Source organism: Chiroxiphia lanceolata, chromosome 6 (assembly GCF_009829145.1).
Source record: "Chiroxiphia lanceolata isolate bChiLan1 chromosome 6, bChiLan1.pri, whole genome shotgun sequence".
NCBI lineage: Eukaryota > Metazoa > Chordata > Aves > Passeriformes > Pipridae > Chiroxiphia > Chiroxiphia lanceolata.
This window is the reverse complement of record NC_045642.1, coordinates 58,410,409-58,425,054: the sequence shown is the minus strand read 5'-3', so window position 1 is coordinate 58,425,054 and position 14,646 is coordinate 58,410,409.

Genomic DNA, 14,646 nt, shown 5'->3' with positions numbered 1-14,646 from the left:
CACAGATGATCCTCAATGGGCTACATGTCTGTTCTGTTGCATTCAGAGGCCCTAAAAATGCTGCCATTTGTTTAGAATCATAGAATCAATAAGGTTGGAAAATACCTCCAAGATCATCAATTCCAGGAAATATTTCTGAAGAACTAAGAAACTTCTGATGTTTCTGCTCCAAATATACTTGTTACAAAAAGGCTGAGTCCAAGCTGGTCTAGCATTAGCTATCCTGGTGTGCCTTCATCAGCCAGAACCTCACTGGTCATGCAAACCCAATACACAGTTAATCATGGGATATTTTCCTCCATCACACCAACGCAGAAAGCTTCCAGTGGCTCTCGAGTGCATATTTCCATTAAGGATTCAGTAGACTGATCACACTCCAAAACCCATGAAGTCTGTATTGTTTCCTAAATCAAAGTTTCTTACACTTCCAATTTCGTTTACAATTCATTGGTGGGTTTTTTTTTTTAACCATCTGCTATTAAGCCCAATTTCATTATATTTTAAGACATTTTCTACCGTGCCCATTGCGCTCAGTCACTTCCTCATTAGCCTTCCTGCCCTTTCATTCACTATTTGGTCATTTCAGAGCGACCCAGGAGGCAGGAACTTTGAAACCAGAGATTTTACAGGTCTCTGGCCAGCATTCTCTTCACAGTGATGATATTTTTTGTGTAACATCGCATAAGGGCAGCATCCTCTTGGTCAGGTATTTCTGTGGCTGAACAGAACACACTGTTGGTCAAAATCTCTAACTAGGTGGAGTCAGAGATGAGACTGTTCATCCTGTCTTCCAGCAGCTGCTTCTGTTTCCTTGAAGAGAGACTCCCTCGGTGGTTATGTCCATTTTCCCACTAATGGGACTAAGTGTCATTGACTGGTGTACACAGCCAAAGACTTTCTTGAGATGCTTTTTTTACAAAAGCTTGTGCTCAGAAAAAAATCAATATTACAGAAAAAAAACTATCAACATTTTCTCTTATACAGAGACGAGTTTCCATTTGCTTTATATTATTATATTTCCTGGCCACAGAAGGATGGGCACTGAAATCAGGTGGATTTCCTGCAGTCATGGAACTCAGCCAATAATTCATTATATTTTGCGAGTTGCAATATTCCTGATCTTGGTTTGGTTCTTTAATCCAGAAGAAAGATTTTAAAACTGCTTGTGCTGACCCCCTCAGAGGTGTTTGTAAATAAAGTATGAACCACAAAGCTGTATCTGTTTCTTGTCCTTTTTTTTTTTGCATTTTATTTCCCCCAGCGGTGCCTCTTTGGCTTTTCCACGGAGTTTTTCAAACTCAGCAAAAGCATCTGTGAACCATTTTGCCTGCTACAGTAGGACACACCTGTTTATGCATGTAGACTTCCCTTCTCATCTGGGAAGATGGACAACAATATAAGCCCTTGTACTACAAAACCAGATGAACTCAGAATCACAGAATCATTTAGGTTGGAAAAGACCTCTAAGATCATCAAGTGCAACCTTTAACCCAGCACTGCCAAGCCCACCACTAACCCAAGTCCCCAAGTGCCACATCCACACATTTTTTTGAGCACATCCAGGGATGGTGACTCAACCACTTCCCTGGGCAGCCTGTTCCAGTGCCTGACAACCCTTTCAGTGAAGTAATTTTTCCTAATACTTTTCCATCTGTACAAAAAATTATGGTTCTGCACAAGTGGGTTTGAGTAAAATCGCCATGAATGATGCCAAGGGTCAAATGAGGCATCCAAAATCAGTTATTCCTCACCAAGAACACTGGATTCAAGTGTAAACCTTCCAGTACCTGAAAGGAGCCTACACAAAAGCTGGAGAAGGACTTATTACAAGGGCATGTAGTGACAGGACAAGGGGGAATGGCTTCAAACTGAAAGAGAGTAGGTTTAAATTGGATATTAGGAAAAAGATTCTTGACTGTGAGGGTGGCGAGGCACTGGCACAGGTTGCCCAGAGAAGCTGTGGATGCCCCATCCCTGGAAGTGTCCAAGGCCAGGTTGGATGGAGCAACCTGTTCTAGTGGAAGCTGCCCCTCCCCACAGCAGGGGATTGGAATGAGATGATCTTTAAGGTCCCTTCCAACACAGACCATTCTATGATTCTGTGATACCATATTTATCTTCTGTTGATCTTTGCTGTATTCAGAAGCAATGGCCCATGTGTACAGCCCTGCAAATCTTAAGTGGCAGAAAATGCTAATTGGAGTCACAGCCTAGAACACACACTGCCAGAAGCCTTTAGTGAACACACTCAGCCTCTCACCTTCTTGCTCCCTACTCATACACGATCTTGCATCACATGTATATCCCACATCTAGCTCATGTTTCCCCCCCCCCATAACTGCTATGTGTGCCTCATAGCTGCCCAAAATATATCCTACCCAGGCAGGGGCTACGCCACGGCTACAAAGAAGGACAGCAAGGTCCAGCTGATCCAGCCCTTCCAGAGGGAAGCAACCTGTGTGATTATTAAAGAAGGCTACAGAAGCCTCAAACTGTTCAGGAGAGAAACACAACTCCCTACGAGAGCAAATAAGGCACATTCAAATGTGTTTAATTGTGTGTGCCTGTCTGAAAATCTGGCTCATCATTCCTCTTTCTGTTTCTCACTCAGAGGGTCACTGAAAACACTGATATGCCAAGGAAGCCAATTCCCTGTGGGATCAATGACTCTGCTCCATGCAGACATTTTCCCTTCTGTCACTTGGCATAATTCAGTATGTGACTTGAAAATTCAAAATATAAACAAGAGAGAGGAACCAGGGCCAATGGTGTTGCAAGCAGAATTCTCAGACCTTCCCAGTAAGTGGAAAATACCTCTCCTCTAGAAATACCAGCCATTTCTCCATTCTTTTTAGCTTAGAATGATTTCTTTGCAGCTTTTAACCTATGAGGAAATTGGGGCAAAAATAGCATAGTCAAACATACATGTACAAGACTATAAAATCACACCACTCAGTGCCTCACTATGTCATACACAATTTATCAGGCAAGTTTCTACCACCTCCTTGTTCTCCTCTTCCTGTGAATTGCTGATTTCTTTTTTCTTTCTCAGAACCATTTTCTCCCTTAACTTTATTGTTCTTTAATGCCTTTTTAAAACAGTTATGAAACATATAAGTATGTATTTAAGTATATATTTTGTTCCTGCTGCTTTCATCTGTGTTACAAATGCAAGTTAAAAACCTTCAGGGTATTTATGCATCATTCTGAGGAGGAAAGAACTGCCCCTTATATTGTCCATTAGTAGCTTCTGGTCACTCCCATGTCCCAGGGTGCACAAACTTACTGCAGATCTTTCCTGAAAATTGGTAAATGATACACCTGAGCTAAACAAATGGAAAATTCACCATGAGCACAGACAGATGTCTTCTGAAAGCCAAATCTGAGGTGTTACCTTTCCTGCAGTTCCTTATGCAGTGAGTGCTGACCCTCTCCCAGGGTGGCAATAAACAGCAGGAGGCCGTGACATTAAGATATCTCTGGAGCAGTTGTTTAAATGATAATGTATCTTCTTTTCTTTCCAGATGGAGCATCTGGTTCTCCTCTGGAAGGTGAAACCCAGAGTGTTCTTGCTTAGGGTCACACTGAACTCCATGTGGAGATTCTCTACTAACAGTTCTGGCGTCTTCCTCAGCCATTGCATTGGTAGTTGCTCCCCTCCTTGGTTACACAAGTGGCTCTTTTGGTCCTCACCAAATCCCTCCGGCATCCGCTCAGAGCAGTTGGTGCTTCCCTGACGTGCTGCCATCAAGGCAACCAAGTGAACAGGGAAGTGGCTGCAGAAGCCACTTGCTCCTTTGGCTCCTTCCTTTGGGCAGAAGAGCTTCTTGTCTGTAGATTTATCATGGAAAGTACTCAAAAATTCTGACAAAGACACTAAACAAGCACAACAGAGATGCACCTGCAGCGTGGACCACATCCACACAGTCCCGAAACAATCCAGTGCTGCTGGCAGCTCAAGTTTCCCCTCAGAGCTAGATTTAGAAAGGTCAGGCCAGCACAGGCATTTTAAGGGAAATAGCTTCATTTTTTAAAGTATTTGAATTTTTAACATTTAATCTTTCAAGTTAAGGAAAGCCAAGAATTTATGGGAGTGAGGAAGGCACGATGCCTTTAAGAGAATTATTAAACTGAATTAACAAGAGCGACTATTTCTTAACTGGGGGGGAAAGAAAGTAGGAGAATTCAATGCAAGTTAATACTCCTGGCCAAAGAGTTAAAAAGACCCATTCTGCATTTTGTCAGGGAAATGATTTTAAGGAGGAAAAAAAAAAGAAAATATTTATAAGCATATGAAAATATACTCAAATATATTAAACATATGACAAGTGTATATGAGTATGAAAATATTTATGATGCTTCAGTAAATGCATAGCTGTCATTTCTTGTGAAGAAAATGCAATCTTAATTTTAGTATTTCCTGTTTCTCGGATGTAAGTAGGTTTCAGTGGCACACAAGGCTGTACTATATATTGTACTTCAGTTAAAGCACCATAAGTTAGGGAAAGGACAGTTATCTGCAGAATTCAGTCTGTTGTGTATATTTGTATATTACTAATGCTGGCTGTGTTGCCACATGTGCACACTTCAAGCCAACTTGGGATTTACAAACTTGCAGGTATGAAATGATATTGGCACTCACTCTCTGTTTCCTTAGGGAGGAAGCAACAAATGCAAAACTTCAACAGGAATGAAAGGGTAAAGGGTAAAACAAACACAGGGAAGATACTGAAATGTACATGTTTACTCCAAACATTTAGACAACGTTGAAATTTAAGAAAATGTTGTCTTATGGAGATAAATCTAGATCTAAGTCAGGCTACATCAGCTAAGGGTGGGGAAGAAATTGGGAAATTCTTAGTCCCAGATGAAAATGACAGTAGGTAAACTTCTTTTACAGGGTCTGTAAGTGTAAAATGCAGCCACTGGTACCACTACTCCATTCACAGAACACCGAAACTGCCCTCAAAATGAGAGTATAATTGTCACAATAAGCTAGTGATGAGATGGCTTTTCAGTCAAAATCATTTGTGCCTCACTGTGAGAGCTGCCAGCTTGACCAACCCTGTTTTATTTCTGGAAATCCTCATTATTTCATTTCCAGCAGCCCAGGACTAAGGGAATCCTTTTCAGTGAGCACAGCCTGAAGCAGGTTCATGGTACAAGTGGTACAGCAACACCACCACCACCTTCTCCCAGAGGTGAGACTCCTACCAGTTGCCCCAGCAAGGTGCCCTGTGCAACACTGGCACTGATGCAGGTGACTGAAAGCCTTGGAATTGTGCTGGTACACCCCAAACACCCCGGAGGAAAATTTTATTACAAAACATTATAATATACAAATACAATATAAATACTATGAAGCATTCAGAGACAGTGTTACACCAGGGGATTTGTACAATTTTCTGAAAGGGCAACAGCTGCCCTTTCTCACCTGGGAGCAGCCCAAGAGGGGAGGTCTGCTCTTGTGGGAGGAGGTTTTCTCCCATTTTATTGAGTAAACAAGGGTGACAGAGGCAATATATGAATTTGCTTCCCAATTAAGATTTTTAAGGAGGTTTTAGGGTTTGTTTTACATGTTTTCCAAGTGTTTTCCATGGCTGGGGGAAAACCTAAATTTTTTACTTGTGGTGGGTTGATCCCTGGCTGGAAGCCAGGTGCCTACCAAGCCATGCTGTGACTCCTCTGCCCAGCAGGACAAAGGCAGGGGGAGAAAATAAGATGGAAAATCCTCATGGGTCAAGATAAAGGTAGTTAAACAAAGCAAAAGCAAAGGCCATGCACAGAAGCAAAGGAAAACAAAGTATTTATTCTCTACTTCCCATCAGCAGGGGAAGTCCAGCCACTTCCTGGGAAGTTGTTCTTCAGTATGTAGTGGTTGGTCTGGAAGAGAAACGTTGTAAGGAAGGAATGCTCTCCCTCCTTCTCCTTTCCCTCAGCTTTTATTGCTGAGCGGGTGTCATATGGTTTGAAACATCCCTTTGGTCAGCTGGGGTCAGCTGTCCTGGCTGTGTCCCCTCCCAACTTCTTGCCCACCCCCCCAGCCTCCTGGTGAGGGGGGAGTGTTGGAGAGGCAGCTCCATGCTGTGGAGCACTGCACAGCAGCAGCAGCCAAAACAGTGGTGTGTTAATCAACACCTTTCCAGCTACCAACACACAGCCCGGCTCTGGGAGGGCTGCTGGGGGGATAATTAACTCCATCCCAGCCACACCCAACTCAGTGCAAAAAACATCTTCAGCCTTCCCAGGATGGAGGCTGTGAATGCTCACAGGCATTTAAGACCTGTCCTGCCTTCCAAGAATGATGATTTTGAAGAGATTGTCAGTGCCCTTAGGGCATTAAACACAACACTGCTAAACTGTTGGTAACCAAACAGACCCGCAGGAGAGATCCATGGGTTTATCAAACTAAAGTGATAAAGTGAAATGAAACAGACTTGGTTTATTATTTCTTCTTCTATAATGTACAATGGCAACCAAGCACAGATGGGCTGTACACTGAATCCCAAGTGTGTGTGGTATTAAGAGCTCCTGCAATTTATAAAATCCACACCAGGACACAGTCATTACAACAGAGGACAGAAGGCAACAGCCTCTGTGTGGTCCCTGGTCTCTCACTTCACACCATCTCTTCCACATCCACGGCTCAGCCTTTCTGTTAATTCTCTCCCCTCTGGCTCTTTGAGGAACAGAACAAATGAAAACACAAGATTGCTTTAGCATCACCCACGGTAAAAAGCCTCCATTCAGCTTTATCTTGGTGCTACACAGGATCACAGCCCGGACTTTTCTCTCTACCAATCCCACCTCTTGGGCTCAACCTGGCCCCCTTGCTGTTGAGCCACGCTCTGTGATTAGCCATTTTTTTGTCACCTTCTGCAGCTGTGTAGCAGTCACAGGCACTGCTGTGTCCACTGAGCTGCCCTGAGCTTCAGTCAAGCAGGTCCCACTCTGGGGTTCCCCAAATGAGTCTCTAAACGGTGCAAAACGTTCTCCTCATGACATTTGTGCCAAGGGCTCAGAGGTGAGCACCGGGCAGTGGGAGGGAAGGCAGGGCCAAGCTCCTGGGACAGTTTGTGCTCCAGTAACATGACATGCACTTACAGGTGCAAAGCATAAAGGGGTGTGAGGGCAGAGCTGGGTAAAACTCCTTGCTCGGGGGAGAGACATTGAGCTAAAGCACCAACTTGAGCCCCGCTCCCCCCATCCCCAGGCCCAGCTCCTGCCGGACTGACACAGGCAGCTCCTTGCCTGTGCCTGCCTTCCCCTCCTGCTCATTAGCAAGGAAAACGACGTCAGGCGAACGGAGCTGGCAGGAATCCCACCACTGTGTTTGCTAAATGGATCTATTAAAATGTAAACAGAGATCACATTGCAGGGCATCATCATAAAACACGGGAGGGGGGGCGACACCTCAGCAGGTTCCAGAACAGCCTTTGACACTGGTGGTGCTGTGCTGCTGCCCCTCTGCCTCGCCCTGGTCACAGTTATCCAGACTTTTCCTTCTCCCTCCAAGCATTTGCCAACTGGGTCCTTTGAAGGCTCATCATTATCTGTCACCCCACAGAGGCATCGCTGCATCTTCAGCACATTTTGGAGCCATGCAAGCTCTCTGAGGCTTCCTAAAACAGTAGGAAAGGAAAACAGGACTCTGGGGCCTTAGTGTTCCCTTGCCATCCCTACAGAAGCCCTTGAGTTTGCAATTTAGCACTGATGGAGCACAGGACAGGCCACACAGGTTACACCTGTCTCACTCCTGCCTGATACACATCTAGGAGGAGTTTCTATCACCTCTTTGTCTGACTTCCAAATGAACGTTTTCCTGCTCTCTCCCCTGCTGCCCCCCCTCACTCTCCCCAGGGGCTCTCAGGAAGCCACCAAACCATGACTTTATTCTCTTTCAAGGACTCTTTAAAGCCAGGTGCACATTCCCCTGCCTGCCACCTGGTCCACAAAAGCTTGACAAAAATTGGGAGGGGGCTGGGGAAAGGTGAGGGTTTGATGACCGTGACTTGCCTTGCTGGTGCCCTCCTCTCTTTCCCCTTCCTTGTGTGGTTTATTTCTATTCTGTTCCTATTCTCTCTGTCCTCTGGGGTTCTAGACCTCAACAGAGGCTTCAAAGCTTTAAAGAATAAATTACTTCTGCTGGTATCATTATGAACTTTATAAACATTATAAAGCAGCAGCAGCAGCCTTGATGAGCAGAGGAACTGGAAGGGAAGCAGGAGTTCCTGACTGATCAGTTCTGGCATAGATTTCTTATGTGCAGCTGGGGAGCTTTTTGCCTCACTTTCCCTCTCTGTAAAATGAAAAATACAACACTCACTCCCTGTTTGACACACTTAAAGGACAAGCTCTCTGGCAGGACAATCCACTGTTTATCCCCAGAACACCACGTACAGCATGTACAGAGCTCTCTATCCATGCAGGAAAACCTTAGGCTCTACTGGTCCCTCCAGCCTCAACAAACACCATGAGCAGGTGGGAACACCTCAGAGGTAAGTTAGTGGCGCTCAGAGAGGAGCTTCTCAGGGAAGATAAAGGGAGATGCTGTTTTGTACCATTCTCTAAAAGCTGATATAATATATATTAATGGGCTTCAAGCCCATTCTTCTCATTAAATGTGTAATAATGGAACCCTCCTGATGGAACAAAATGCATATTATTTATATTAAAAAAGCTGTGCGTTTAGAAACCTAGATTCCATTTGGGTTCTAAAGTTTAGAGGTTTTAATTTCACTCCTTTAGAATAACTACGTCACATACCTTTAAAAATGAGCTGGTTTATTTTAGTTATACTGGAGATAATGGGGGGGGGGAGAGAGAAGCAGATTAAATCCTCTCTGAAATCTGGGAAAAATAATCTTTGAGTGACAGAGCACCGTTTTCTTCCAGAAGATTAGCAATAGTTTATTATTCCAAGTATATATTTAGACTATTCCACTTACATAGTTGCTTTAATATCAACCATATTAAAACCTTTTTGATAGCTGACTGCATTTGTAAGTGATTCCGAGCTCCTCCATGTGTTCTGCTACACCAAGTGCCTCTCAGGCCACCATTTCAGCAGGGGTTCACACACACCTGATCCCTCTGCACCTTCTGACAGGTAACAGAGCAGGTGGGCACAACGCTCTGGTCTTCCCACTCTTAATATGCTGCATGAAGCCCCAAAATATCAGCAAGCAAGACAGCGCTTTTAGAGCACTTAGTAACATTCTTTCCGTTCGGGGATTAAAAATATTTTAAAACAGTATGTTTCCTGTTCCTTTGGTGATGTCCCACTGCTTGTGTGGTGAGCCAGAGAGCTGGAAATTATCCTGGTAACTGTCAAGTTCACTGTTGCCTAAAGAACACAAATTGTCTGAGATCAAGAAGAGCAAGACAGGGAACACATACAGGAGATTCTCAGTGATATTGGAGAATCATGGAATCCTAGAATCATTAAGGCTGGAAGAGACCTCTAAGTTCACTGAGTTCAACCATTAACCCAGCACTGCCAAGCCACAGCTACACATCTTTTAAATCCCTCCTGTTCCAATGCCTGACAACACTTTCCATGAAAAAAATTTTCCCTAATATCCAATCTAAACCTCCACTGGCGCAACTTGAGGCCATCTCTTCTCACCCTGTCACTTGTTTCCTGGGAGAAGAGACCAACCCCCACCTGGCTACAACCTTCCAGGGAGTTGTAGAGAGCGACGAGGCCTCCTTTTCTCCAGCCTAAACAGCCCCAGCTCCCTCAGCTGCTCCTCATCAGACTTGTGCTCCAGACCCTTCCACAGCTCCGTTACCCTTCTCTGGACTCGTTCCAGCCCCTCAATGTCTTTCTTGTCGTGAGGGGCCCAAAACTGAACCAGGATTTGAGGTGTGGCCTCACCAGTGCCCAGCACAGGGGGACAGTCACTGCCCTGGTCCTGCTGGCCACACTATTGCTGATACAGGCCAGGATGCCACTGGCCGTCTTGGCCACCTGGGCACACACCCCTGGCTCAAGTGGTACTTAAGCTACATTCTCTTTTTGTAGTGAGATGACACCAGATTACATAGGAAGTTAAAACATCTTTAAAAAAATATAGAAAAGAGAATGGAAAGACAATACAAACACAGCAGTAGCTGCTCTCTGCACTGTCTGCTCCGGGCCAGCCACACATTGCTTTATTCTCCTATACCTTGGCTTCTGGCCCCACCAGAATGCTCTGGTTTGCATCCACACGAGCTGTGTAGGGATCACTGTGGCCTTTCCCCTCCGAGGTTCCTGACTGTGGTACATATGGAAACCCGGGACTGACAAGGAAAAGCTGCGCAGGAGCTTCACTCGCCTGGCGTGTGGAAAAAACGTTAAGAGCTTGAGGGGTTTTATATTTTGCAAACAAAAGGAAGTTCATTTCCTCTGTTAGCTCACCATAACATTATGTGCAAAAACACGCCTGGAGCTCTCGAAATACCTTTACTTATTCCTGCATCTACCAAATTTATTTATAGAGCCATCTGGAAAATGCTGACTCTTCCTCTACAATATACTATGGAGCTTTTCGGAATTGTTTCATCAACAAAACTCTAAAAACACCCACACCTACAGAAATTGTCAACAATAATCAAGTCTCAGGCCTTGTTTTTGTTGTATTTAAAGACTACTGACAGGACAGTTAAGACTGTCATATTAATGCATAAATAGATAGTTCTCCATTTGCTAACTTTGACGTGTTAATAAATCTAGCAAATGTGTCTAATAATAAATCAGCAAATGGGTCTAATACACATCCCTGTAAGAAACCACAAATACTTCAGCTATGTCTCATTTAAATGCAGTCTTGGGGCATTCTAAGTTTAAAAATTAAATGGGAGCAAATTCTTCTATGAAATACAATAAACCTGCAGACTGAGAACATCTGGAGCAAAAGTAAGGTGAAAACTGGGAAACAAGATTGTCCTGGATGGCAGGTGGGCACATAAAGGGAAGAGCAGCTCTCATCCCCTGCACATGGCACTGAGTTAGCTCGAAACAACCAAGTTACAGCTCCCTCACTGTCTAGGCATCCTGGCAGTAAACCACAACAGAAATGTTAAAATAATAACACTATTAAAAATAAATAAGGATTTGGGCCTATTTTAGCCAAGATGTTTTAACAAAATGCCACTATTCATTCCTTGGCATGTGGTGGGATGCCTGTGTGCTCCTATTCTTACATTCCTGAATTGCCTTCATGCTTCTCCTCTTTGCAACAGTTAGGACTCAATAAATTCAACCCAACTATAAGAATTAATTCCAACCATCATTTGATCTACTTGTGGCTCCAATACCATACACATCTAGAAGGCTACACAAGCTCTTTATTCCTGCCATGTTACCAGTCTGCTGTCTGGAGGAATACCTTCTGACCCACACAGCACTATGTGTCTTCATTTAGCAAAACAAGATTGTTTTATAAATGCTGATTTTTTTTTTATTAGGCTGTCCAGTATTGGCTTCAGCTAGACTTTGATTTTTGGGGTGTGAAGTTCAAACACCATCCTACTTGATCCAAGGAACATCCATCCCCCTATTTCTCCTGATCCCACGTGCATCAGTCCTAAATTGAGACAGTTCACCAAGATCATTGTTACAGAGAAGCCTTGAGCCTTTCTTCTTCAAATTATCCCCAAATTACTGTTAGAAAACACTGCACTCTGCATTCTCTAGATGGCTGAGATCTCCATCAGTTTGAGGGTTCCCACCAGCAAAGTGTATCAGCCTCTATTTTTCCAAGACATGGTGATCAGCTCAGTACCAACTATTACCCTCCACAGTGCTCTGGTGAGTATTGAAGCTTTGCAGCACTGGGAGATACCCAAAAAACATCTTAAATTGTTTAAACACAAACACAGGAACATCTTTCAGAGGCAAGAGCAGCTGGGCAGTAGCTGCCAGAGCACCACCAGACCCAGAACAACCAAACCAGGGTCTGCACTCCTTCCTCCCTCGTGTCTGATGTGATAAGCAGAAACAAAAGCACATAAAGAAATTAATTTTTCTTTCTAAGACAAGAAACATGAAACTCTGAATGCAAACTTTACATCCAGCAGCAGGGAACAGTTTTTGGCAGCAATAATTACAGTTCAAGGCAGTGTTACAAACACTTTATCAGTTCTGTTTGCCTTTTTGTCTTCATTCTTCATATATCCGCAGGGCTGAAATCAAAGACATAAATCAGAACCACTGGGCTGGGTTTATGGACATTCATCTCCAGAAGTCCCAGTAAAAGTTAAGGGATTCACTTCCAGCTATTTGACCTGCTGTGTGTGTATTCAGTATTTTTTTATCTGGACCTGAAGTAGTGAGAATTGGCATACATTGTACTCACAGGTACTCAACTCCATTAGTAATCACAAATTCCTGTATTAAAAACATCCAGAAAAGTGGACTCTAGGTCTGAGTTTGTGCTTCAGCTTCAGTCCAATATACTCACCAAATCAGTAATATCAAATATATTAACTGGGATGCAACAGTCCTTCAGTGATCTACTGTGTATTTTGAGTTCCCTGGACCTTCTTTCTTCATCTCTTTTAGTAGACTTCGCAAAATGATCATTTTAAATTAGCACTGAGAACTCTGCTGAGCTCCTCCCAGCATTCCTCACTGCCAGTTCTGAGTTCCTGTGGCAACAGGCTGCTCAAGTACCACCTTTATGGGATTGGAGCACCATCAAATCTTTAGTCAGAGCACGAGAGAATAAGACTGAAATTGATATCGAAAATGTAATCTATTCCCATAAAGATACTGGTGCCAAGACTGCAGGAGGAGTATATAGAATAGTATTTTCTGACATTCTATTTCCAGAAAAGTAGAAAACTTTCAAAATACAGATTTCAAAGTATCCAAAGGCATGAGGAGGAAGACTGGAAGAAACACACGTGTTGAAATCCCAGCTGGACAGAACAGCCTGACAGCAAGCTGAAGGCAACCCCACTCCCATTAGCCAACATGCCTGTGCCAGGTCACAAAATGGCATAGGAAAAGGAAGCAGAAACCAAGAAGTTATCAAAGATCCTCAGAATTGGTTGATAAGTTATCTGCAAATAACTCTGATAAGGAACCAAGGAAGAGAGTGGTATATAAACATGTAACAGCAGCAATTCACAGACTGAATTGCTACCTTTAGCTGTCATCTCCACACTCACTCCTGCCTTCCTTTCTTTCATGGCACTTGGAATCCCCAAATCCATCAGTTCCTGCAGGGCAGAAGGAGCAGCACTGGCTCAACCAGTGACTCTCCTCACTGCTCACAGAAGTTAAGAACAGCCAGCCCCTGCAAGCGAACACCTTCTGCCTCTTACACGCTTCACTGCCAAATTGTTCATCTCACAGACAAACAGGAACTGGCTTTTATGCCTGAAGGGTGTTTATGTCTTGCATAATTTATTTGAGGTCCTGTCCTGCTTACAACAAGCTCAAGAATAAGCCCTTACATATATTTCAAAAGGTAGAGGGTCCAGCTCCTCATTGAAGAGCTTCCCTGGACAGATGCCCTGTCAGAGGGTCAGCAGGAGCCAACCTCCCTTTTTTCTTCTCTCTCTCTGGTTTTCACCCTCCATTTGGTGTGATAAGAACTGCAGAGTCCAGCAGCCCATGGACAGGACAAGAGACCTCCCAGACGAAAGGGAAAGGACTCATCTCCCTTGAGAAAAGCAGGTACCATGACACAACTCACTGCTATTCCCCCCCCAACCAAAAAAGACCAAGAAACCAAATAACAGAAGACCATTTTGAAGGGGTGGAGAGAAGTAATTCCAAATTAACCATGACAAATGCAGATGAGCTTTAGGAGGTGGGCAAAAGTGTCAGTTCTTTCAGGAGTACAAAACCTTGGCTGATTAACTGACAGTGCAATTAACTGTGTCCATACCCCACCCCCATGGCTGGGCTCCATCCTGACAGAAGGGTGGCTCACCCCAAAACACAGATATTTAAGGATACGTGTCAAGAAGCTCTTTTCAGCAACAGGACAAGAGGCAACAGGCAGAAATTAATGCACAGGAAGTTCCATCTGAACATGAGGAAAAACTTCTTTACTGTGAGAGTGGCAAAGCACTGGAACACACTGCCCAGAGAGGCTGTCGAGTCTCCTTCCCTGGAGATATTCAAACCCTGCTTGAGCAGGGGGTTGGCCTAGATGATCTCTAGAGGTCCCTTCCAACCCCAATCAGTCTGTTAAGTCTGTAAAACACAAAGATGCAGCTACAGGAGCGTGCAGGTGCTGAGTCAGCACTTCCCATGACAAAACTCATTGCTTCAAACAACACCCTGACCTACAGATCCACATCAGGTCACCAGGCAAGACAAAGGTGTCATTCCAAACCCAGCATAAAGCTTGCACTTCATGCCTTTAAAATGTTTTACTGTATCAGCATCTTTGCTAAGGGATATTTTAAAGTAGATACGCAGTTTGAATGCATAGGACACGTGCCACATACAATCTGTCCACCAAATAGCTTTTAACTGGCTAAACAAATTTCACCCAAAAATGAGTTCACACCTTTAGATTTGTCAAATAATTTCCACTGCAGCCCCAAGGTGTGGGTAAAATCGTCCACTGAAGTTAATTCCTAAAGTTACCCACCAACTATGGAATGTTACTGTGATACATCATTTACTTGAACAGCAGC